Genomic DNA, 23,935 nt, shown 5'->3' with positions numbered 1-23,935 from the left:
GTAAGGAGCATATCAACTTTTCCAGACACAGATTGGTTTCGCTATGCCTCTCCCCATGAATATCCTTAGCTTCTATGAAAAAGCTACTGGAGGCAAATACATGAAGCACTTCATAAAGAAAACATGGGGTGGCACTTTAGTTTTTCTGACTGGGATGTTACTTTGCTGTTTTATTATTGAGACCACAAAAATCTAGCAAGGAACAAAGCAGGATAAGAAGATAATAAGAATTTTCTATCCAGCCAGCACACACTGGCTGAGGGGTGTTTCAGATGGCATCAAGTTTCTTTAGCCTACTCAGTGCTTGAAAATGTGCCCTTGATTTCAGCCCACAGGAACGTGGGCTTGTGCTGCTTTATTGTCTAATGGATCTTTCACTTGATCTCCTCATACAAACACGTTGAGCATGTGCTTGGGTCACTTAGAGAAAACTGAACCCCACTCATGTTCTTAGAGTGTAATCCCTTAATATTGATTACTGTGTTGCACAGGGGCAACAGGTAACAAAATCCATGTGGATTCAGACTGACAGCTGATCGTCCCACACACGCACGGTTCAGCTGGTGAGCACTTTGCAGCGTCGGGACTGCTTTCCCCTAATCGCTTCCCACTGGTGTATGAAACACATAAATATCCTGGAACAGAAATACCAGATTGCAGCAGTTGTTCATGTGAAGGGAACAGATGCAATGGAGGATTTTACTATGGAGTGTGTTCCTCTCTAGATTTATCTTGTAGGCAGCTCATGTTTATCTTTTGCCAGCTCACGTTAGGCTGGAGTAGGGTAACCTTGAAGGCAGAGTGTGAGAAAAGTATTTTGTTAAATAAAAGCAAACAATTAATTATAAAATGTATGGGGTTGGGGGGAAGACCTAAGTATTTGTGAGAACAACTTTCCAATGACCAGAACAACTCTGATTTGATTTTATGTATGGTTAGGGCCATGTTTTCCTGACATTTGTGGTTTTTTTGGTTCAGTGGAAGCCTCATTTCTCTCTGTGGCTTTTGGGGACTATGCAGTGCTAATTTGAAATTAAAGTGGTTCTTAGGGTATACATTATAAACTTGGGTCTGAAGGGAGGTAGGAATCTCAGGAACTGTTGTAGCCTGAGGCTGATTTCTAAATATAAAGTATCCTGAGATGATCTGTCATGTTTGAATGTCTCTTTGGTTCAGTTTAATGGGAGCCCAAAATCTGGTAGTGTGAAACAGAGAAAAATGGGCTAATGGGAAACTTTACAAACATTTGAGTCAAGAGGAGTGACTGGTTAAAGGTAAAGCCTAGTGCTTGGTGATTGCTGGGCTATAAAGGGGCATCCTGTGAGGGCAAGGACGGGAGATGGCCAACTGGCTTTCTACTCAGCTTCCAAATATAGCAAGTGCAGATTTTGCACCCAGATGGGAAGAACTGCACATACAATACTGCTCATCAATAACCATAGACTAGAGTATAAAGATGCAATCCAGGACACTCATAGGAAATGTCTCCATTAAGATCACTGTATCATGTTACTCCCAACAACAACAAAAAATGGAGATAAGCTTAAGTTCATCCTACTTGAAACATTTATTAGTTCTCTACTGTTTGGTAATAAGAGTGTTTCTATACAGTGTCCCACATACAATCCTTAAATAGGCCTGCAATTTCTAAAAGCTGTGTTCCCGGCAAAATAGGTGGTTTTAGTACTCTTATTTCCCAACTAGACACTCTGACATTGGATTTTTTTCACAGCATTTTTATTTGGTGTTGTTTTGGCATGAATCTCAAACCTGAATGCATCAGCATCCCCAGGCTATCTTGAGGATCTGATCTAAGAGGCATCTTCACACTTACCCTAAAAGGTTGGAGACGGTATGTGCTGTTAGCTCATTTAAGAACTACAGGTTTGTAATAGACTTGCACTTATAGGTCACTAACGATCCCTTACTAGCTGGTGAATAGATGACCTTGGCTGTAATGCCAAATGCTGCTGAGAATCATTGTAGCCATGGGGATATTCATAGCTTGCACTTTAAAGTTGTGGTTTCCTTTGGGATAAGGTAGTTTCAGGGGCCACTGTATTTGAATGTGACTGAGGGAAGAAATCAAAATCTGGCATGCAGGAGGCATTTTAAACTGAGGCTGTTAGCAGATGATATGTTGTTGCTAAAGCTACAACAGATTTGTTATTAATGATTACTTCATTATTAGGTTTTTCTGGTTCTCTGTTGTATTACACTGAGTGTATAATACCTGGATCTTCTCCAAGACTTAAACTTCCTCCCTATTCTCACTCCCCTCCAGTTTGGAGAGATGTTGATTGAGTCAAGGTTTCCTGATTTGTTATCACAGAGTCATGGAAAGGTTTAGGTTGGACTGGGCCTGAAAGACCATCTGGTTCTAACCCCCCTGCCATGGGCAGGAGCACCTTTCACTAGACCAGGTTGCTCCAAGCCCCATCCTACCTAAGTTTGACCACTTCCAGGAATAGGACAGCCACAGCTTCCTGAGCAGCCTGTGCCAGTGTCTCATCACGCTCTTGGGGAAGAATTTCTTCCTCATATCTAATCTACACATGCCCTCTCAGTTTAGAGCCATTCCCTCGTGTTCTATCACTGCATGCTCTTGCAGAAAATCTCCCTCCAGAGGGACTAGGGCTGTTAAAAACCCATTTGTCAAGATGCTTAGGTAGGGGAGAGTAAAGGTATCAGCCAGCTGGCCCTCGGCTGCACCCAACAGAAAAGAAGGCATCAGATTTCACCAAATAATTCTTCAATCAGTCCCCCATCTTTTAGCTGACCAATTGCTATCAGAAACAAGCATTTATGTAGCAGGGGATCCTCCATTTTCTTGGGACAAGAAACCTAATAGTCTGTATTAATAGAGAGAATTTTTGCCACTTTTTATTATGTCCTGAGCCAAGCAGACACAGGGGATTATTTATTTTGATCTTCTTCTGTTGGGTACATATTAAAGATAAATGTACACTGGCAGTTGTTGCAAATGGAGGCTTTTTGTAGCTCCACATATTCCCCTTCTCCCTGCTTCTTTCAAGCTCCAACACTTGTGATCAGATCAGGAGATCTGATGTCTAAGTGACCTGGTTTACATGAGAGCAGCCCAGTCTCTGGACATTAGCAAACTCCTTTCTGAAGCTGCAGCCATATTTAGAGACTGTGCTTTCACAGTTTGGCTCTCCTGTTCCCAAATATTGTTTTTCATACTGTATGCTAATAGCCATAGATGGGGCCATGGATTACAGGAATTTAAGCTGACACCTTATAAAATGTTAGAAGAATCCAGTGGGACATTTAGAATATGAGTGAATTGGAGCCAGCTGGAAACAGAATACAGGAGGTGGATTTTCTCCTGGAGGGGTGCTAATAATTCCTGGTAAAGATCAAAATGAAGGACAGTTGGGTTGGTTTTGGATATCACATGGCTTTACATAAAGAGAATTTCACTTCAGTCACAGCTTATTATCAGGAGGTTTTTTGCTTTCTAGTGGAGATCCGCTTTCCTATTCTGTTTATCTCCTTGAGGAGTGTATTTGCAGGTGTGTGCTCTCCTAGGGCATATCACCCCAAAACACGGAGAGAATTGTGTGGGGTGCCCAGGCACATCAGTTTCTTAGTTCCACAGGTCAAGCAGAGCTCTGGAGGGGATCCCAGGAGTGGTTGGCAGCACAGCACGAGTGATCATCTTCTGCCCCCAGGAGTCCAACACTGCCTCTGAATTGTGCTCCACTGTGCCTTTGTGCCACATCAGCTTGTCTGTGTGGCAGCAGGACAGGCTTAGAAGTGGACATGAGGGTTAGAAGCACCCTGGACTGGTTGTTCCCTGCTCCACTCCAGTTTTCCTTCTGAGCTCAGGGATCAAAGACCTGAGAGAAGGTGAACAAGCCACCAGCACTTTCTTTTCTCACTTCCTCAGAATCACAGAATTATTTGGGTTGGAAGGGACCATAGTGGATCATCTGGTCCAATTGTCTTGATACTGAGGAGGCTTTAAAACATTTCCTGTTAGCTGTGATGTCTCTTGCTACCTACATCTCATCCTGTGATTGAATCTTTAAGTGTTTCCTTCCTAGCTTTAATGCTATTCTTTTATGCTCATCAGTGCTGCTCTGCCCTAGTGCTGCTTTCTGTTTGCTGTCCATGCCCTGAGACCAGGGAGCACCATCAAGATGCTCATTCAAAGCCTGACAGCTAAAAATCTTGATTCAATGGTACAGCCAGGTCAGCAGTGTCCTTGGGCATTTGCTTACCTTTGATGTTGTACTCAGAGGACCTTAATGATATGCTGAAACACTTGTCTGAATTGATGCCGAAGGACAGTGCAAATGGTTATGCCACACCCCCCAGTGCATTAGACAAATGGTTTTACTAGATGGGGAGGTGTGGGAGGTCTGTGAAGCTTGTTACAAACTTTTAATCAGGAGCAGGGAAAGAAAGAACACTTGACTACATTTTACATTAGAATTTATTGGATTCCTTATAACAGAACGATAGCTGAGTTTGCTGCTGTATCTCCAATGTCTGCCAAGCAATCTTTATGGCAGCAAATACAGCAGAACTGCTGTCAGGTGTGAGCATGCACACAGCCTGAGTAAGGAAATTTCAGGTATGCAGGATTTGTTACGCAAATATTCACCGTGAACAATGACAAGGAGATTGGAATGCTGAGGATTCTTCTGCTTTTCTTAAAAAGTTGTAGAAACCCTTTTCTTACAGGGAGGAGAAATACTGAGTACCTAGGTGTCTACTGCTACCCACTGTGCTTAAACATGAAAAACATCTCCAGTTGTAGCTCATTTATCTTCATGGCATAGGTTGTACTTTTTCTGATGAAATAAGTAACCCAGGCTCACTGGGATACTTGTGAATAAAGGGAGGAAGAAACTTTGTTTATCCTCACATGGGATGCAAGGACAAGGAAGCCGTTCCTCAGTGACTTCATTGCTTTGAGTTCAGTAAGTTTTCTTCCTTGTTACCCCTATCCCTAGTGCACATTGTACCTGTCTATAGGATAGATGAACCGCCTCCTCTTGGCATGCAGGGTGCCTCTGTGCGTCTGCAAACTATCGAGGCTTTGTCTGTGTTTCCTGTGTAGGCTTTGAGTACATGATGCAGTCAGTTCACTGTGCTGCTTTTTCTTTTCCTGCAGTGAGCCCGCTCTGTGTCAGGGATGCCTCAGGACGGTAATAACTGCAGGGTCTTTTGTTTGATACACTGAAAGTCATTGTCTTCCTCCTCCCACTGCTGGCTAGCTCTGAGCTACTGTGACAGGCACTACCAAAGAGACCCACAGTAAGTCCTTGTACCCATTGCTATTCCATAGAGCCTCTGTATATTGCTCAACAGCCATTATGGTATTCTCTACAGCAAAAGAGTAATTTTAAAAAGACCTTGATGTAACTCACATTTTTCCTTCTGAAGTCTGATTTTCAGGCTACTGCCTAGTGTTTCCATCCACAATATCAGGACATGGGATGCTAGGGATGTGTTTCTTCTCCCTCAGTATCTTCTGTGTGGCAGATACTGCTCTAAAGAGGTTCACAGAAGAAGTAAGCCTCTTTTCTTATACTTCAGCCAGTTTCCTTTGAAGAATTTTAAAGCTAGAGCCAGGCATGATGCAAAGTAGCTCCTCATTTTGATAATTTCATTTGAGGTTTATGTACATGCAGGTTTATTCAGATGACTTGGGTGTTCATTGTGATGTCCTGGATATTTCTAAACCTTCGAAATACCTCATGATCCTTTGGAATGTATTAACACGTAGAAGCTAAAGAATCTCGTTGTCCTGCAGCTAAGCAAACATATCACAACCTACCTGTCAAATACAGCACATACAAATACATGCTTCATCAGTGTAAGTATTTACAGAAATCTATTTGTGTACTACACTGGGAAGTTTTGCTTGATGTTGTCCCTTTCTAAAATTAAAGGCAGAGTGGTCATTGTATTTACCAGAAAAGGACCTTGTTTTAAATGTGAGGTTTTTTTTAAGTTGCCAATATCTGTATGCACATTTTGAGGGAGTGTGATGATTTTGCAATAAAGAGTATTTCCACTTTCCTTGCAGAAGGCTTTTTGCCAATTTTTTAAACCCTTAAGAGAAAATTTTTTTGCAGGGGCTTGGTGAGAAAATGTTCTTTATTGTTTCAACATGTCTTGGGACAAATAGAAACTGATCCTGAGGCAAGACAGTATTCAGAATTAAAATAATTCTCTTAAATATATTATTCCAAGATACTGATGTGTTTCCCAAAGTGTGCGTGGCACAGTTGTCTTTGACCCCCTTCCTTTTAATGATATAGCCTTATTCACTTGATTTGAAATGAGAGTTGTTGAATTTCACCTTAATTTTACTCCCTTCAGACACTAACTTGGAGGTGGTATATCCTATATGCTTGGTACTTATTCTACTGACTGTGGCCCACACACCAGTAACTATTGTTTATAGTGAGGAGCATTAGTGCAAATGACACAGCACGGTGGGTGCTTGGTTTCACCAGCATGTTACAAGAGACAGATCTTGCTCTCTGTAGCTTCTCGGACGGCAATGGACATATCTGAAAAATTTTGGTGTTGTCTCCCCCTGTGGTGTCACAACACTTCGTGTTTTTCCTTGGTGAAGGAGAACCTCCATCCAGGCTGGGACACAGTTTCACAAAGACTGTGACTTGGCCATAATATCAAAGGAAACATGAAAAGCAGAGCAGAGGCATAAAGCTTGGAGCTTGTACCTTTAAGGTGCTGTTTCAGGCAGTTCAATAGCTGAGGTGCAGGACAGGACCCTGAGAGATGAGTGACTTGCCAAGTGGTCAGCAGGAAGCAATTACTGGGCTCCCCAGTTGGTTCAGTGTCCTGCTCTTCATGCTGCTCATCCTCCTGGGACACAGCACTTGTGGAACAGAAAAGCACCATGTGCCAGTTTATCTCTGCCCTGTGAGTGTGCAGCCAGGATTCCTCAAAAGCACAAAGCACTGAGGAACCCAGGGCACTGCCAGTGTATGGGAGACAAAAATGCAGGTGTCTGGAATGGGAGAAGAGGTGTCTCTCTGGAGAAGCAAACAGAGAGGCTGGGAAGTTTCCAGGAGGCAGTTCCAGGCTTGCTAATGTATTCTTCAGGGTGCCAAATAGTTCTGCAGAAATCTGGTTGCAGCAGGAGCTGCTAACAGATATAGCTCATGGCTCTATTCACCTGTGACACACAAATGTGGTAAGAGGAGCTGCTTGTAAATTGGATTACAGCTTTGGGAAGATTTTTTTGTTGTGTATTGCCAAGTCCTGGCTGTTGCCTCTTGTCACCTACAGCAGGGAAACTGCTCCATGGGGACATTGCAAGTCAACTACAAGGGTCCCCACCACCATGAAGAGCCAAAACCCAACCCAAGTGCAGGTGGCAGTCTGAAAGTATGAAGTGGTGAGGAAGAGACAGTTAGCTGCATGAGTTTGGTAGCATGTCCAGAGGGACGCAGCTCCCTGGATGGCCTTTTGCAAATTTATGGAGGTAGATAAGCATCGGTGAAGATGAATAATGATGCCACACAAGGTGAAGGAAAACAGCTTCCAGGAAAATGAGGTGTAAGAAGAACACTGAACATAATGTCAGAAATTGTGTCTATTCCAGCCCTGTAGGTATCTGGCAATAAAAATGTATTGATTAGCTAACATTCTTGCTAACAGATGCTAACAAAGAGAACCTGTACTAGGCTGATTTTTATACTGAATCATGGCTTGTGCATTGGAAACTACTGAAAAGAAATTCCAGAAGTCTTATATTCATGTGGGCTTCCATTTGTGCAACTGAGTCTCTCAGTAGCAAACAGGGGGGCTAATTTCTTCTTCTCCAATTCATAAACACCAATCTACTTCCTTCTTGGCAAATCTCTGGCCCTGCTCTTCATATTCTTGTGTATCTCTCTTTGGTAGCCTTTGGGGGTTGGATGTGCCTTGCCTCCTAAAGCCTGTGTGTTAAAGGAGTGTCCTTTCCTGGCCCTTCCTGTGTTTGACCTCTTAGTGCACACTTGCACTCAGGGCTAATAACTCAGAGTGACCTAAAGTGTGGTTGAACCATGCAGCAGAATGGAGAGCAAACAGGCAGAGTGAGCACATCACTTCAGGGGGCTGATGGAGCAGCTGTAGGACCTGTGCCATCATAGTAGGTGTGATGTCTGCCTGACTGCTGCAGTCTTTTCCTATCTGTATCCAGTAGCTTAAGCAGAGTGAACTTTTGGTTCATGACTTTTTATCAAAAGTGTCTGTGTATCTCAGAACCACCAACATGGTTCCCTGATCTTTGCAGCCAAATTCTGTAGTGTTTCTTCAAATTAAGTCCCCACTGAAATAAATTTTTATTCAGTGAAGTGGTGGAGAAATAGTTCACTCTGATTCATGGCAGCAGAAGTCCTTAATCCTGGCAGCTCAGGTGCTATTAATACCAGTCTTTCAGTTGCATTCACTAACATTTTTACTTTAATTCCTTTGAGGAATCTGTCTCTTAGATGCCTGAATTATAAATCTGATCCCTATATAAGGTGGCCTTCTTCTAAGGTTTGATGAGAAAAGCAGTACTTAATGGAGTGATAAATTAAATCTGCCTTTTTCCAGGTATAGATGAATTGGATGGGTAGAGAAAAGTGGCTTTTTAATGCAGAGGCATGTGTTAGCTTAAACAAACAAACAAGAAAAAGAACAACTAAATCTGGGCATGAATTATAGCCTGCTTCAGATTTCAGTGTGTCACGTTTTGAATTGAGCTGAAGTACCTATGGCTTTTTTAAATTGCATTTGAACAAAAGTAAATACAAAGAGAAAGAAACCAGGACAGCAAAAGCCTGCAGGAAATTCCTCTACTGTAAACAAAGTCACCTTATGATTGATGTGAATGTACAGCCCCTTGTAAACATGTCTGTTTACTTGCAGGAAACCAGAAAGAACCCACATTGGGCGCTGCTGATTTTATCTAGCTTTGCTTAAATGCTTTTGGCTTCCAGTAGTCACTCTAGAGGGAGCACAGGAATGATGGCTGCTCCCTGGAAAACTCGAGTCTACTGTACTTTAAAATCTGTGCCAAATGTTGCAGATGGGCAGAGCTTCACAGGAAAGATTGATATTCACTTTTTGTGGCTGAGCCTCAGCAGTGAAAGCTTATTAAGAGTGGATGTGAAGCATTCTTTCTTTGTGAAGGAGCTCTGGTTTTCAGTGCACCTAGTGAGGGAACTTTATACCTCTAAAAAAAGTAATAATAACCCTGATCCTACTCCATGAGGTTTCTGTAGGCTCCCACTGAAAATTCACTGTTCTAACAAATATTATCTGTGCTGCTGAGGTTGGTAATATTTGTGTTGATGAAAAATGCTGTGTTTGTGGGACATGTTTTTCTTTAAGGTTTAGTCATACCTGAGAGTGAAATCCTGGCCATGGTGAAGTCCTCGGGAAGCTGGTCAAAGCCTTCAGAGAGTTGCAAGTCACAGCAAGAAAGTCTGGATTTTTCTTCTAATAGATATATCAGAGAAATGATGGGGTTATCAACTGTCTCCTTCTCACACCATTATGAAACTTTTGTAAGGGACCTTCATAAAAGGTGGGTTTTTTAAAAAAAATATATATTTACACAGTTTCAGCTGGCTCATTCTTATCCATACACACAGTGAATCCTTCAGAGTGGTCTAAGGGATCAAGACCTATCATTATCACGTATTTACAATTAATTCTGTTCCTTAGCATAGTTTCTACTAATTTCTTCAGTACAAAGCTTACATACTCAAATTCCAGGATCATCCATAATTATGAGTTTTAGTGAGCAGACATGTATGATGCTTAAAAATTTAGTACGACATCTTTATTAAATATGACATTTACTCACTCTTTGTGAAGACAATCAGTCTCCCCCTACAATTATGTTTTCTATTTTTGCTCTTTTTGGAAGTCTCTGAACATGTTATAATCAGGGTCATCATCTTGATGGGACAGTTGAGAGAACAGTCCTAATGGTTCCTATGTAGAAGTACTAATGTTTCTTGGACTGAGTTTAGAGAAGAATAAAATTGGCTTTGAAGTTGCAGCTTTTTAAGGAAAGTCCAAAGCCTGAATATTGGCTCTGAGACACCTACCAAAAGAGTGACAACAGCCATTTCTGGCTCTCTTCAGGGCAATGCCAAGTGTGAATCTTTGCACTGCTGAAGTGAGTGATGCCAGTAAGAGTAATAAGCTGAAAGTAAAAGGGGAAGTTGGGCTACATACATGGAAAATTATGCATGCAACAATTAATGTAAACAGACAGACATATTAGCTGAATAAATAGGTGTCTAGAGGCTGGTACAGATTTCGGTACTTAGAAGGGAACTGAAGGTCTGTAGGTGCAGGTTTGGTGTGATCTGTGGTTTGGTGCTGAGGCAGACCCAGGCCCCTGAGCAGCAGCACTGGGACAGTGGCAGTGCTGTTCCAGGGGCAGGATGCTCTTCTGCTCTGAACTGGGCCATTTTCTCACTACTAGCACTGCTGATCAGCCTTGTACCTCTTGAATCATGTGCTCTTCTGGTTTGCTAAGGTGGAGAGGACAGACAAGAGGAGAATTTATGCCAGACTGAGAACAAACATTGCCTCATGTGGGTGGTTTTATACCTTGGAGGCCAATCCCTCAACTTTCTGACTTGGTTAGCCCCTTCTTTATTTCTGATGGGAAAACAACCCAGAAGGGTGTAAATCATGATGCAAGTCTCTCCACCCATGTAAAAATGAGAAACTGGAGCAAAAGGGGCTGGCTGCATGCATGCAAAGAGAGGGAAAACAGAATTAATTTCTTCCTAATAAATTTGACACAGAGACTGGGACTGTGTTTATAAAACCCTATTGGAGAGTAGAGGAGGATTTGTATCTTTGTTTTTTTTTAAGTGCAAAATCAGGGCTGGTTTATTGGACCCATGGGGTTGGACAGCATTTAGAAGGCCACCCATCTGGAAACAAGCTGATCACTGCTGAAACTTTCTTCCCAGGCTCTGTCCCTTCTCTGACAGGGTGCTGGGGTGTTATGAGAGGCTGACAGCAAGCCTTTTACAGACCATAACTCCTTGTCTCAACAAAAATTGCTATAAATTAGCTGGAAAAAGGACCTGAGGGTATTGTCCCAATCTGACTCAGGGTGCCAAGTACACAGTCAGCAGTTTTAACAGAATAATCTGAGTTTTCAAGTCAATTGTGTTTGGAAACGACCTTTATGGGAAATGGGCAAGTGGAAGGTAGGAGACAAGGGAACAAGAGGACGTTATTTCTAGATGTTGAAAGCGTAGTCCAAGTCTCTTCGCCCCAAAGACTTTTCAGGGTTTATAAAGGAAATCAGCTAGTCTTTCATTCCCTGGGAGTTCTTATTTCATTCAACCTGAAGGCAGCTTCTATATAAAACTTGAACCTGTGCTTTCAACCTGGGTATCCAAAATTTTATATTAATTCAGAAACTAAGTTTGCATGTGACCTTCACAGTAGATCCCATTTTCACAGTAGCCTAAACCTGATGCATCTTGGAACACTCCATTTCCATCTGATAATGTGGCAAAAAAACCCCTTCTTATCCAAATAACCAATCTGATATTAGGCTTGTATCCCAGAGTGGTTCCACAATAAACAGATCAGTTTAGGATGGAAAGAGATGATCTTGAATTATACACTGAACAGAGTTGAGCAGTGTGTCTGGTCCTGTCAGCTCTTCATGAGGTGTGTAATCAATGGGGTGATGCTACATCAGAGGAAGAAACTGAGAAAGCTTTTCAAAAGAAGGAAGTTAAATACAAGCTAAAACTTTAATATTTATAAAAAAGCTTTGTTCAGGAAATTAAGTATTTTGATGCACTATAGACAAGCATCTCCCTTATTAAATCCCCAAGCAGTGTTTCTAGATTAGTAGACTGAATACTTTCTGATGAAAGCTATTTATGCCTATGTTTGTTTTGGAGCTTTTGGAAACATCAGTGAAATAGAAGAAAAAAATGCCATTAAAAAGGATCAGAGAGGAATTTGTTTGAGCTGAATGTAAGAATTGTCAGAGCAAACTTCTGTGGGGTACTTTCACATCTTACGGCAAACAAGTTCTGTTCTGTTGCACATGAGTCTCACGATCTTGATTTTTGCTTTCCACAGTGGCTGAGTGACTGAGCAAAGCAATAGAGGACAAGGATGGAAACCCCTTGGACTTCTCATCTTGGAGGGAGGAGGACATCTCTGAGCAAATCAGGAAAATACTGGTTGTAAGCAGAGATAACTGCAAGAAGTGCTTGTAAGCTGGAGGGCAGAAGGAGAGGAACACCTGGCATGTTGTCTGGATGTTCACAGCAGTTGCTGGTCATGTCCTCTTTGGAAGGGAGAACAGGTCAGTGAAATGCTGGAAGCAGGAAAGCCCTTTCAGATCCCTCTCTATCAAAAGACAGCGCCAGGTAGGCTGGAGAGGGCTTTGGGTGGGGGCACTGCTGGCATGTGACTTTGAAGATGCTCTGTGAACTGTGAAGTTTTCTTAGTCATTTCACATTATCTTTGTCTGAACTCAGCATGGTTTATGGAGTGGTGGGGTCAGGCTGTTGTGAGCTGTGGCATTTGGCATTTGGCTGTGCTGGTGCTGAGCTTTGGCATGATGTGAATCAATAGTAACTAGGACATGTGGTGGGTGTGGGCTTAAGATGCTTTTTTTCCTAATGTCCCTTCTGCCTTTAGCTGCAATTTGTTTCACTTCTGGTTTGAAATGCTGCTTGAACTGCAATAATTAATTATGACAACATTTAAAATCCAGTCTCGTTTACATAGGAATGTTGACAAGGATCCATGCCCCAGCTAGAGCACAAGCCAGAAGGGCAACATCTCCAGTTGGTGCTATCCTTGTAAAGACTTTTGGGTGTAAATAGGTGTATGTGCCTTTTGTGTGTGTTAATGCACAGGGCTGTGAGTCTGCATTCTCTTCCACAGGGTACAGCTGGGGAAAAGGCATGGATAACAACTCAGTGCAAACGTTTGGATAAGCAGAAATTGCCCCAATTTGAATTTGAAATAAATTTGTGGGGCTATTTGCAGGAACACTTGGAGGCTCTCAGAAATGTCAGAGAAAATACACACACTTCCAGTGTGTGAAATGTCCTGGCAGAAAGCTTAGCACAAAATAAACCAAAACTTTCACCAACTTCCACCAGCTGGAGCTGTTACTGTAGCTGCCAGCCTGCCTTGGTTCAGAAATTGCCTGCTGCTGCTTGATCTGTAGCACTGCCGGGGTTGAAAGACAGAGTGAAAAGGGAGCTCTTTAAGTTCTCAAAATGTATTATGTGTGAAAACATTAAAATATACACTTAATTTCAAACAAAACTGTTGAGAATCAGGTTTTTTGCTGTTTGCAGACATGCCAAGAACTCTGCTCTCTCCTGCAATAGCTAATTCTATAACTTAGTCTGACTGGGGCTTTTCCAGCTCCTATTAAAAGAAGTGGAAAACTGCTGGTGGAAGGTGGATTGGGCTCACTTGGTACCCTGTTGAAATTTGTGGTGATATACCAAAACAGAACAAAGATAACACCTCAGACTGTAAATTCGTTGGAACAGGGACTCTTGTTTGTGTGCGTTGTGTAGTGTTGAAGACATTTGTCGACACTTCAGAAATAATGAATAATGCCAGTGTGAGGAGGAAATCTCTCCACTCAACCCTAGGTGTTTCTGCTGCTAAGTGTTGAAAGAGAAACACAGAGCCCTGAACTTTGAAGACTTGGCAGGTGAGGAGAAAGAAAATCTTTTCACTTTCCATTTAAATTTCAGCTTAATCTGCATTTGTTGGGTCTGGTAGAAATATTTGAGCTTTTAATTTAATGTTGTTGGTTTTGGGAAAACTTCTTGGGATGCATGGCATGAAAACACCTTAGATATGAGGCAAGGTTTTGATTTAATTTCTCCTTTCATCTGTTTTCCATTACAAACCAGACTAATTGCAGTAAGATTCTCTGTGGTAAAAAATACTTGAGGCAGTGTGAATTTGGAAGTTCTCTCACTTTTACAGTAACTATAAAAACAGTCAGCAAACAGATTTCATAATGATTTAGTACAGAAGGGAGCAAAGTCTGGTTGTCTTCATAGTAGCAGGATTTCACTGGCACTATCAAATTTTCAAAGCTCTCAAATTCAGTTTATTCATATTTATATAAAAACTTCCTTGCACACTTGAGTTGCATTTATTCCTATTTTAGAGACTTGTAAAATTGAAGCACAAGCTGATGTGGCCCTGGTATTTGGAGTGCCCATGTTAACTGTCCACCAATTGCTGTTAATGGCTGTGTGTTCATGACAGAAACTGCTTGTTAAAAAATAGAAAAGTTAAGAACTAAAGGGAGGGTGGGCTTTAGACAGTGCTTATGGAGCAGGACTGAAGGAAACCTTGGCATGATTTTTCCACTTGTGCTATAAATCCGGTCACTGAATGATTCTGATTTTAAAACAACGCTCTATAAAAGCGCTCTGGGAATAGGCTGAAGCAGTGAAAGGCAAGGATATCTCCACTGCCATAGATAGTGTGTCAAGAGTTTATTGCCTTGGTGATACTTTTCTTTGGCTACAGACTCGTCACAATTTGTATTTTATTTCAGATAGTGTCTTAGGTGGCAGTCACAGGATTTTAAGATGCTATAATATGAAACTGACATTAAATGCCTGCACCACAAAAAATAACATTTGGTTTCTATTTGTGCCTTTTTTTTTTCTTTTTTTTTCTTTTTTCTTTATTTTTTTTTCTTTTGTTAGAGAAATATTTGAATCAATTTATGCACTGTAAAAGATGAAGTAACTACAAAACAAGAACTTCTGAAGAATACCATATGTTGTATTTTATCCTAAGCTAGATTTATAGGGAAAGTATAGGACCGTGATAAGCTATCATTACACATTAATTTGGTAGTGTACGTCTTTGAGAAACTCCGGCTTGTAGTGTAAATGTCACATAATGTGTATTTGGTGTGGGGAGCTGGGCTGTGGTCCTGCTCCTTCCTTCAGGCATAGCAGAAGGTAACAGCCTTGGTGACTGTGATGACTGAGATGCACATGTGGGATGGTTCACTTTTGTCTTTGAGACAGCTTGGGTCTGTCTAGCTTAACTTTCTGTTTTGCAAGATCCATCTGCATCAGTGCTTAACAACACCTGGGACCTTCAACATGAACAGAGCAATAAATTATGGCTCCCTTATTTCCTTGAGAAATGGTGATTCTATACATTTTTTAATGCGTACATTAAAATCTTCTTGGGGATCACCCTGTGGAAACAGGCTCCTGTGCACTTTGTGCTTATCAGCTCACAATTCACTATTGTTCTGTATGTGTTGACATCATTTGTGTAGCTGTTGAGAGAAGCAGGAAAGGAGCTGAAATGCCAAGTGAATTTCAAAGTCGTTGTCATCATGTGGAAGAGGGACAGCTGTCACATGAAATGTGACAGAATTGACAGGACAGGATCTTGTGGCTTAGTACTTCTGAAACACCAAGTAAACAACAAGCAGGTAGTTACTGAGGTGAGGAAAAAAGGGGTGTCACATTTGCTGTCTTCAGGAATCCAGGCTCCGAAGATCCCAATGGGTGCTGCTGATTCTTTTAAAAAATCTTTCCTGCACTGTTTGCATGGAACATGCTGTTCCATACAAACATGCAGAAGGAACACGCTGTTCCTTCTGCAATCTCAGTGTTTGTGTTGCTGGTTGGTTTTAATATTTACATGTTAAAAACCCCAATTACTGGTCCTTATGTAGTGGAAAATTTGGTGTGTGGGTATTTCCAAGATCTGGGATTCTGTAATTAGGAGGTTTTGGTCTGGGCCTGTCTCTTAATTGCAGCTGAGCAAAAACTTCCCCATTGTAAACTTCTTTTTACAATAGAATACAAAAGCCCCAAAGCCCATAAACCATAAAAAAACCCTCCAGGTGACCTAAAGTGTTGTCATTAGGAAGTGATTCCCCACCCTTGGAGAATCTTGTATGGGTCTTAAGCTTGGCCGGGAAAAAGTATTCTTTCTGATAGTATTTCCTATATACTAAGGGCGGAGCCTCTCCTTTTGCTAGATGTTACACCCTGCCTTTCCCTAAAGAACCAGTCCTCATACAAAGAGGATAATGCTGGTCTGGCAGTGAGCTACATCAGCTGGGGTAGTAAGTCCTTCCTGTAGTGAATCTGTGATGCTGCTGTACTGGAATGTGTAGAAGGAGCCAAGAAACAGTTATGGGAGAGTAAAATTGCAGTGTTTGTTCTGGAGACAGGCAAGAAGGAAAAAACACATACAAAGCGATCTGTGTATGCATGTATATGACATAGCAGAATACTTTTTAGATATATGACACATTTGATTACATTAAAAATCCTTTTCTTCCATTTTCTTCCCTTGCTTTTTATATTGGGTAGTATTCTTGCTCTCAGATTGAAGGATGGAGATGGGATGTTGGATCTTCAAGCCTTCTCCAGACCTGATCAAGCTCATCAGCTGCTTTTTCATTTGTTTCTTGGACAGCAAAATTAAAATTAAAAAAAAAAAAAACCCAAAACCAACTGTATGAGGTATAGGATTGTCTTTGGGATAGGGAGCTCCTGTGACCTGACTGAGCCAGGCACTCTGAGAAAGAGATGATGACTAGAACTGTGTAGGAGATAAATGGGAAAGGAGAGTGATATTGCCACCTTGATTTTTTTGTTCTCCAAGGTCCTCTTACCTTGATTGTAAGGGATAAGTTATGCATTTCATTGGCAGATCTTCATCCTCTCCCCCTCAGGGCCCATCCAGAACAGAGAAGTACCTGGTCCCATCCCAGTGTTCTTTGGGCCTCCCTGATAGCTACTTGTTACTAGTTTTGAAATTCCCTGCTAATTGCAGGACCAGCAGAGATAGGAGCTTCATTCCCTAATGCTCTCCCCACTCTGTGTCCTTCTGGGGCTCCACCTGTCGCCACAGGATGTGGCAAATTTGCCTGTTTCCACTCTCATGGGAAGAACTGCTTGTACTGATGATGATTTGCAAGTGTGGTGTTTTGTGGTTAAATTATTGCTTCCACCTGTAATTTCTCATGCTCTGCCACACAGGGTGTTTAATAGCATCTTGGGTTAACTCCATGATGACGAATTTGCTGAGACTGCACAGACCTCTCATGTCCTCTGGTAAGAAGCTGAGTGGTAAGGATTGATTATAGACCTTAGTGCAGGGTTAGGGTTAGGGCTGGGTTGGCCCTCGCTTTGCCATGGAGTCAGTGTGTGAGGCCAGGCATCCTTCAAGGGAAAGTAGTAGAAGAGTCTGTGCATGCCAGGCTGAGGCGTTCACAGACAGGACCTGCCCCGTGAAGCGAGTGGCTGGGATTGATTGCCCCTGCCAGCCCCGGCTGAGAGAGGAACGCAGCCAGGTTCATGTCGCTTTGCCTTCACTCTTACAGTCCATGGTGGCAACATGCAATGCAAGGGCTGCTTCTGTCTGTGGAGTTTTCTGAGCAGCTGAGAGCACATCACCCTTTAGCAGCCCAGCCAGAGTCCTTCCTCTCCCGCTGGCAGATTGATAAGGAGGGACTTTCTTCCTCCACCTCTAAGTGCTGCTCTGATTTACTGCAGCTCTTCCTCAAGTACTTCCGGAGGTCAGAGGGCTGCAGACATTAGCCCATAATGGAAGACCCGAGGTCATGTGTAACCAATACCGCTGGACCTGGGTGCCGTGCAGTGTGGCTGGGAGTAAATAAAGCTGTCCCCTGACTTGCTTTGTAAAACCGCTCACTAACATGACACACAGAGGAGGATGGAAGAATAATGGATGGTTCTCATCAGAAGAAATATAGTGCCCAGTGGCTTGTGAAGTGAGTGTGTTTATCTGTTATTCTTGTGGGATGCTACCCTGCAGCGCAGCTGTGCTCCCTGAGCAGGCTCTGGGGGCCATGGAGGCTGAGGGCTGCATTGCTTCTGCCTGGGCAGCCTTTCCTGAGCCCACCTTGCTCCAACCTTGTTATTTACCATTTGTAATGGAAACTTAGAACATTTCTAATGAAATAACTACATTTTAGTTCCAAGAGCAATGTAAAACTCCTGTACTGCAGTATCACTAATCTGTATTTGATGACTTGGGATCATTCATAATGAGTATAAATTAGCCTAAGTTAGGTCGACTGTGATGAAATTCCTGATGGTCCTTGCTCCAGTAACAGTTGGAAACTGCCCACTGCAATGACTGCTAATAGAAGGAATTGAAATTGTGGGTGTCCTGTGAGCAGTTCTTTTGGTGGTAACTGAAGGACTGAGCACCATGTGCAAGGAAGTGGACCCAGACAGCATGCACTACTGGATGTGCAAATGAAGGGGCTAATCCTAAAGGCAACAAGATTTTCTGTATTTCAGTGCAGTAAATCCCACTAAAGTCCATGTCAGGACTCTCAGAGGCTGGCTCTGAGGCTCAGCAGCTGCACACCATATCCCTGAGTGGCTGAGCAGCTGTGGACTAGGCTGCTGCAGGATTCTGAGCAGGAGGCCTGAGAACCAGCCACCCTTGTGCTGTGTGAGCAGAATAGGAAAAGTGCCTGGGACAGGGGGGAAAAGAGCACAAATGGAGATACCATTGAAGGTATTGATGGAGGTACCGTTGAAGATACTGGTTATGACTGCAGTGCTTGGTGGTGCACTGTCTCTGTGTCAGCAACATCTAGGAGATCTGGGAAGTCCCATCTTTAATGCTGTGTTCAGTATTGGTTAAGAACACATGAGAAGGACACAGATCCCTGAATGGGTTTTTTTTTATCCTCTTGGGCACTTTTGTAACAATCTGGCACATCCACTGGTTCTTCTCAATTACACACCCACCCACCCACATCCAATCTGCAGAAAATTTACAAAATTGAGCTAGGCAGGATGCCTTTCTCTGGGTCTGTGTTGTGTGTGTAATTGGGACAGTGGGCCAAAAATCCCATGCAAATATATTGGACTTTATTGGGCAGGATTTTTACATCTGAAAATGGGACCTCAAAAGATGGGAAGCAGTCTTTTTGAATCTTACTTGAAAACAGTAACCATGCTTAGCACCTCCATTCATCCAATAATCCCACAACAGAACCTGTCATCAAGTGGTACTCAGACATGCTCGTGTCTGCTCCAGCTTCATTACTGGACATTAGGTGTATTTATACTGCTTTGAATGCTCCACGCAATTCAAGTCCCGAGGAGAAAGACAAGCTCAAGAGTCCGCACAGCGTTTGTTTGCCTGATGTTATCACCATCAGCAAAGGAAGCAATTTTCACAACCAGCAGGATCCTGTGGTAGCTGCACCTCGAGCGCTCGTGGACCGCTCGCACCTGAGGCCCGCCCTGGCAACGCGGAGGTGATGACAATAGGCCTGCAAGGTAAACAAAACAACGGAATAAAAAGTGCTGAAAGCCAGCAGCAGGTGAACTGCTAAGAACAAACCCACATGCCCATCACCCCACCTTCAAGACAGGCTGAGCTGTGGCTGGGCAAAGCTTATCAGTTAAGTTAACACATGGTCCTTCCACCCCCCCTCTTCCCCCAACACCTCTCTTTCCAGCTGTCAACAGTTGTTTGATTACTTGTGTGGTACAGCTACAGAGAAGAAATTATTAGCTGCCCTCGCTTCCTCCTTCACACAAAACAGAGGAAGCAGCTCCATTGGGGCTTTGTACAGTAGCCAGGTGCTGTTGGGTGGTTGGTCAGTGCTCTCTTCAGGAAGGTAAATATTGGGCTAGAAGCAATTACAGGTGTGTTCAGAGGAGCAGCACATGGTCTGCAGCTTTCACACCCTCACGGGAACCCCAGCATGCATTTGCATGTCTCGCACTGAACCAGCTCTTGTTAGTGTGTCTTCAGCAGTGATTGGCTCGAGCCTCAAGTAAACAATTGGCTCTGACAGTTGGAGAGATGGTGCACACATGAAAGTGCTCTTTGCAGGGGCTGAAATTGTGTCTATCTCCTGCTCCTTAATGGCAGCTGTGTTAGGAAGAAAGCAGACAATCCAGCTGAGAGGACCTGTGTTCCAAAGATCACTGGTGTCACCAGGACCGTGTGCACTCCAGCAGTCTCTGGAGCATATTCCTCTCCTGTTACATGCTGCCTAATGCTTGCTTTACTTCAGTTAGATTTTCAAGGAAGATGAATGGAATGAAACTCTGTACATTTTCCCTGTGGCAATATGCTTCCTCAGGCATCTCTCATCTAAAAGGCCAACAGCACCTGACTGCAAGTCACTGGCTTTCAGGAGAAAGACTTCCCTGAGGTGGAAGCAGTGATTCTTAGAGATAGATGATAACAATTGTCAGGATTTGTGTGTCATTCAGTCTGTGTTTATGGGTGATGGCAGAGTCTGCACTAGCTCTTACCATCTTTCACTGCTGTGGAAAAAAGTGCCTTGCTCCAGGATGAAGAGTTGTGCAGAACCTGGCTAGCAAGTGTTAATATCATGGTATCAGCCCCTGCCTGTGTCATGGGTACGAGGCTGCAGCAGACAAACCCAGCACAGAGAGCTGACAGGATAAACAGGGAGGCCAGATAAAGCACTGCAAAGGGAGCAGAGGCACAAAGAAGTGGAGTAACAGGGTCAAGGTCACACAGCAGGTCAGAGTTGGGCCGGGTCCCGCGGGTCCCAGGGCGATTCACTGCCCAGTGTGGCCGGCAGCCTCACACACTCCCTTCTGCAGCAAAGACAGACACGCTCTGGTAAATTGTTTGCTGTTTTAACAGCTGCAAGCTTTGCACAGAATAGATTCAGGTTATGTGATGCATTCTTCCAGCTTCTTAGTAGGAAAATCCAGGCAGCACAATGGAAACTCAGGATCTTTTTGGACTACCTTAGCATGGTGTTAAATCAGTTTGTACTTGAGCAGCACTGTTCATGCAGTTCAGAGTTTTACGAATTGGAAAAAGCAGGGCCACTTCATTGTAGCTTCTGTACAGCAGGGAGAGGAGAGTAAATCTGGGATAGAAAGATTATTAGAGCTTCTGTGAATCCAGATGGTTCTTGGGGATGGCAAGGCAAAAAAAAAACTTTTAATATTTTTGTCCCTGCTAGACATCTGGGTGGTATTGCCCAGTGATGAAGGGAATAGAAAGGGCTCCATTTATCATCTCTTCTATTTTTTCTTTTTATTTACTTTCCTTTTAAAAACACATTAAAAAAATTAATTCAGTGCTGGGGAAAGGTGACAGATTAACAACCCCAGAGATTTCAACCCTCTGTTTATCCTCTGAGCAGAGAGCACTGAGCATTCTCAGTGCTTCTCTGGCACTGTGCCCCAGCCCTGACCTTAGGGAGCAGCTCCCAAGGGAACAGCTACCCCATCCCTCCAGCCCCTCTGGCCTACTGGAGCCACATCCCCTCAGATGGAGCAAGAGGTGCTGCTGGTAGTATTAGTCTGGGCCAGGGACTTCCGCAAATGAGGAGATAGATGGTGTTCCACACCTAGACTGCTCAGCAACAAGTTGTGTTCGTGCAGAGCAGCTCTGCAGGGGTGTTACTCCACATCCTCCATGCCACGTTTTGATGTCTCAGTCCAATTCCCAACCTGTGGTCTTCTCCCTCTGAGCAGGGAAAGAAAGCTAATCCTGTGAGGTCACAATAAAAATGGCCTTTGGGATGCCCAGGTATCTGTGGATGGTGTTTTTGATTTCACTGAAGTGTGGCTGAAGTGTGGTTTTGACAGTTTGGGCATTTGCAGCTCCTGCCAGCTTCTGGAGAATTTTTAGATGCACTATAATAATATGGTTTTATTTAGGGAATAAACATGCTACATGGATCCTAGCACTAGGTCTCCAACTTTGAAAAGGTAAAATTCATTCCCCATCCCTCCAGCCTTTCTCACTGTCAGATTTTGTTTGATAATTATCACTATGGGTCATTTCAATTTCCCACTATAAAGGCCTTGTGTAGTTACCTTTTCATCAGCTTTGGTGTTTGGAATAACCCTTTGCAATACCCTAGGTATTTCCCTCTGCCATAAAGCTGGAGTGTCTGGGAAAGGAGAGCATCCTTCCCAAAGCAGTCACCATGGGTCAGGATGGGGGTGGCACTGGGGGGGTAATGCTTCCCAGTGCACACAAGCAATACCTCCTTGCAATTAGTAATGCTGCCACTGCTCCCTCCCCTCACTCAAGAGTGACATTCCAAGACATGCATTTGGTGTTTGAACTACCCTGTCTCCTGGACTCAAGGGACAGGGGCTGGGACAACTCTGTGGGGGGCCCTGGTGTTGAATCCATTTGGCTGGTGTGCCCAAGGGGCCTTCCATCATCACCTGCCTCCGTCCGAGCGAAGGCCTCTGCTGCACCAGGTGGTACTCAGGAATTTTATCCAGTCTGAGTTACTCTGGGAAGAAACTCCTCCCTTGCTTTTCTGCCAGTGGTATCAGAAGATTGACCCCATTCCCCCTTTTTGCTGAAGGGGCAGAAATTTGATAATGGCCTTAATGATGTCTGAACGTTACACAAATGCTCTGGATCATCACTACTGTATCCACTTGTCCATAATTACCAGGACTGGACATGGTGGCTTCAAAGGCCACCCAGTTATCGTTTATGTTTACTATAAACACAGCAGCTGTTTTGGGTTACGAGGGTGGTCATTCTCCTGGAATTTGATGAGCCAGACCCTGAAATCCTCACCTGACACCAGCTCTCTCCCTTTTCCTTCATGAGGAAAATTCAGTGTGGGAATGCTCTATGCTGCCTAAAGAGGGAGGAATGCATGGGCTGTGCCTTGTACCTTTGGGTTTTGCAGTTTCTCCAAGCTCCCTCTGAATTCCAGTGAACTGCTCTGTGTTTGTGGGGCTGTTCCATGTTTGCTCATTTGGCAAGTCACCAACTACTCAAAAAAAAAAAAAATTGGGATTGGATCAAAATTAACTAAAGTGTTAAAAACTTCTGCTTTTTTGATTCACTTTGCAAAATGGGTGAAAATCCACTTTGCAGTCATGTGAATTGATGTGTCTTTTGATGTGTGAGCTCATAAACCTCACACTGCTCTGTGCACAGGGGAGCTCACAGGGGTTTCAGAGTGTGACTGGTGTTGCTCTGGACTGTGCTTCCTGAAGAGGGGATATGCACTATAGCTTTACCTGTGCCACTAGGAGTGACACTGTCCTGTCTTAACTCAGTGAGAGTTTGAGAGCTCAGGACAGGTTGATGTTGCCCATGGCTTTGGTGTAATCTCTACAAAATTAAAAATTGGTAACTCACGATGGCAGCAGCAGAGTGTAATTTATGAACTGCCTCTTACTGTCTTTCATGTCAGTGCAATAGAACTTAGTTTCTCATAGTTCAGCCAGAAGACGTGGGACTTTTCCAAGTTTTTCTCTTAGTTGAAAGTCTTCCATCTGGCACAGATTTTAAGAAATGCCACCAGAGTGGGTTTCTAAACTAGTTTGTTGCTGTGTAATCCTTCCTGATTTTTGTTCTTACTGATTTTTTACCAGAGGAAACTCAAGTTCAGTGGTTACAGAATGGACTGTAAACTCAGATGAACTGACAGGAAATGAAAGGACAGCAGCATATTTTGTTGCTGTGATAGTACCACTTTATGAGAACTGAATTATAACATGGGGAAATTTCACACCACTTCTGGGGAATAAATCTCTGCCCATGCTCAGTTCTAGAGGCCAAACACAGACTCCTCCTTCAGGAAGAGAGGCACGAAGGGGCCACTGCTGTTGAAGGCTTATGCTTTCTATGAGTGGAAACAGTGCATTCAGCCTCCCCCTCCCTGGCTTCTGTGCAGTGCCTGGGAGCAGGTCACAGAAAGGCAAACCACAGCAGCAGGGGAAGGGGGCTGAAGATGTGCAGCTGGTTGGCACCTGCAACCTGACTGCAGGTGATGTGGCTTGACTCAGTTATTCATCACTGGGAAAAGATGCTTCATCTTATCTGTAAAGGAAAGAGCAAATTGCCTGGGTTTTGCAGCAGGTAACACATATCAGGATGACGTGTTTAT

General features: G+C 43.3%; 1 long non-coding RNA gene across 2 annotated transcripts in view; it reads left to right on the top strand.

The window, feature by feature from the left end:
* LOC128797051 (uncharacterized) overlaps positions 1-16,460 on the top strand; it is a 34,454-nt gene extending 17,994 nt beyond the window's left edge. For both annotated transcript variants that reach the window (XR_008433997.1, XR_008433996.1), the window contains 5 exons: positions 9,376-9,571; positions 12,121-12,349; positions 13,665-13,726; positions 15,335-15,505; positions 16,386-16,460. This is a non-coding gene — a long non-coding RNA (uncharacterized LOC128797051). The remainder of the gene's footprint in view (positions 1-9,375; positions 9,572-12,120; positions 12,350-13,664; positions 13,727-15,334; positions 15,506-16,385) is intronic.
* The last annotated feature ends 7,475 nt before the right edge of the window (positions 16,461-23,935 follow it).

This window comes from Vidua chalybeata, chromosome 18, assembly GCF_026979565.1.
Source record: "Vidua chalybeata isolate OUT-0048 chromosome 18, bVidCha1 merged haplotype, whole genome shotgun sequence".
NCBI lineage: Eukaryota > Metazoa > Chordata > Aves > Passeriformes > Viduidae > Vidua > Vidua chalybeata.
The sequence above is the reverse complement of the archived record's forward strand: the minus strand, read 5'-3'. Positions and strand labels throughout refer to the sequence as shown.